This window comes from Carlito syrichta, unplaced genomic scaffold, assembly GCF_000164805.1.
Source record: "Carlito syrichta isolate Samal-C Ts95f unplaced genomic scaffold, Tarsius_syrichta-2.0.1 Scaffold296851, whole genome shotgun sequence".
Taxonomy (NCBI): domain Eukaryota; kingdom Metazoa; phylum Chordata; class Mammalia; order Primates; family Tarsiidae; genus Carlito; species Carlito syrichta.
Genome location: NW_007240947.1, coordinates 54,532 through 57,501, shown reverse-complemented (window position 1 = coordinate 57,501; position 2,970 = coordinate 54,532).

Genomic DNA, 2,970 nt, shown 5'->3' with positions numbered 1-2,970 from the left:
AAAAAAAAAAGACTCTTCCCTGCCATTCAGCTCATCATATTTGGTGTTTCTTAGTGTTTGTGTGGAAGCCACACACCTGGTGCAGCCAACCTGAATTGGAGTCTCCAGTCTCGAAGAAGGACTAGACAAGGTATGCCACAACACTGACCTCAGACTCATCGTGACATCACCCCTTTTCCTGAAAAATCAGATGGCTTCCAAAATTAAACTTGCTCAGTTTGTACATAAAATATCTGCCTTCTGGTCCAAAACCGCCTCGTCATCAGCTTCAAGCTTCCACAGACATCACGTCATTTCTTACTCAGCTGGTCCGGATCTAGCGTGGTCCTTGTCCTGGTGTCCTGTCCCACCATCCACCCCAATGACAGTGTCTGAGCAGTACCTACTCTCTGCCTGCAGCCGCGGTGGCTCGCACACCCTGCAGACCAGAGCCTGCTGGGAAATCCCCTCCAGATTTTCCCATCCAGTCTCCTTGCACTCCCTTCCTCCCCTTGTCATGGAGGCCTGAATTTTATTTCTTTCTTGAAAGTGGAGGGCATTCATGCTGTATTCCCAGGATGTGATGTCACCAAGATTTCCTTTTTTTCCTAATTGCCGCAACCCCTTGATAGAATCAAGGCTCCCATTGTACCACTATCAGCCTCCCAGCACCTGCCTCCTTGCCCCCAGGCTTCCCAGAGGGAATCTGTCGGAGCGAAGCCCATCCCACATTCACGAGGAACACAAAGGACCCAGTCTTCAGGTCTTAGTCACCCATGTGTATTTCAGCAGAGCTCAGGACACCTGCTGGTGACCCCAGACCCTCTCCTCTCAGTCTTCTGCTTTGTGCCCGCCCTCCCTCCTCAAAATCCGCCTACTCTATTTTGAAGATTATCTGATCGAGTTGCCTTTTAATTGGGAGCTGAAAATCTGAAGGGAGAATTATGGACATTCTGGCAGTCATGGGAAGCCCTCTTTCTTTCCCTTGCAGTCTAGTAATCTCCACGTCCTGTTCCTTGAAAGTCACTGTCCGGGCAGGAGGAGCCAGTGAAGTCTCTGGGCATCTGGGATTGAAATGCGATTGCTCTGTGGAAACCGTCTTCTCCAGGGATTCGGAAGGAGATCTCCCCATCTCCACCCTCCTCCACAGCCCCAGAAAGTCTCTGCCCTCATTATGCAGGCCACGTAGCAGGAAGCAGCCACAGCCCACGACAACCCTGGGTGGCCGCTGCTCATCTGGGTCCCAACCTGTGCCCTGCAGTCATCTACATCGCCTCTTTTCTACATTGACCATTGGCAGGCTGCAGCTTGATAAACATGTGAAAAAACAGTTTGACATGGGTGCTTCTCTACCCAAAATTTGCTCTCAGGTCTTGACTAATATGAACATGTTTAAGATGGGAATGGATGAGATTTGACCCTGCTGGCGCAGCCGGCCACCCTCAGTTTCCTCTGCCAATCTTCCCTTCCTCTTACCTTCTTCCTCTCACCTCTCTCATCTTCATGTGGCCCGCCTCAGCCAAACAGCAGCCAGCGATAACACGCGGCTCCTGAGCCCAGGATGTGCAGGATTCTGACATGCGTGGCTTCTCCCTGATCCTCATATGACCAACAGATGTGAACACCAGAGCTCAGCATAGTTGGAAAGCAGCTGAGGGCGCAGCACAGGGCCAGCGTGGTCAGATTCAAACCCAGGGCTTTCCCTCTACCACACAACTTTTCTTTCTCAGTCACCTAAACGGTATCAACAAGGCAAGCAGCTGGTCTATTTCTAGGAGCATTTACATGCAAAAGTCAGCACGGAAAGGTTTCACTAAGGGATGGTGGCTGTGATGGAGCTTTAGACCAGGCTATGAAGAAGGGCACAGAGCAGAGCACCAGGCCCTCTGGGATATACTGGGAACAGGAGTACCCAATCCCCAGACCACAGACTGGTACCAGTCCGTGGCCTGTTAGGAACCTGGCTGCACAGCCAGCGAAGCTTCATCTGTAGTGACAGCGTTCCCCATCGCTTGCAGGTACTGCCTGAGCTCCATTTTCTATCAGATCAGTGGCTACATTAGATTCTTAGAGGAGCATGAACCCTGTTGTGACCTGTGCACATGAGGTATCTAGGTTGCACGCTCTTTACGAGAATCTAATGCCTGATGATTTGAGGAGGAGCTGAGGTGGTGATGCTAGTGCCGGGGGGCAGTTGCAAGTATGAACTAACATTAGTAGTGAGGTTTGACTGTTCAGAGCCCATAATAAATCAATTGCTTGCAGACTCATATCAAAAAATGATTTTATAATTTCATAGTAATAATTATTTCATTATATATTACAATGTAATCATAATAGAAATAAAGTGCACAATAAATGTACTTGAATCATCCCAAAGCCATCCCCGCTCCCCGCTCCCGGCCCCAGTCTGTAGAAAAACTGACTTCCACAAAACTGCTCCCTGATACCGAAAAGGCTGGGGAAGACCTGCAAGGCCACACAGCGCAGTCCTGCCCTACACAGATACAATTCTAGAGCCAGAGCAGATGCTGAGCCAGGTGCCCAGGAAGGCTGCCCGCCTCTTTGACAACCGCCTCCCCCAAACCCAAGCGCTGCAGCCCTGGGGGCTCCATCCAAGCCTCTCAGCCACCTCTCCGTTCCCCTTTATTACTGTAAACACTCCTTCGTTGTGATGGGGCTTGGAGCTGGCTGGTACTGGGGGTCCTTCTGATGAGGCTTCTAGAGGAAGACGGTTCTTGAGGTCCTGTCCAACTCCCAAATTCCTGCAACTCGATGACATCAGGACTGTGAATAATCGGCCTGGCCCAGAGCCAGGATCTCTGTGCTGCTTCCACCGTGAACTTCCTCCCCTTCTGTATAAAAACAGGCCCGCCCGGCTCACACATGGTCCTGTCCACTGGGCATCCTCCCACCGAGAAACCCGCCCACCAGGCCACCGGTCCCACCCCCTGCCTTGGGACTTAAAGGAGGCTGGAGCTGTTCAGGGCC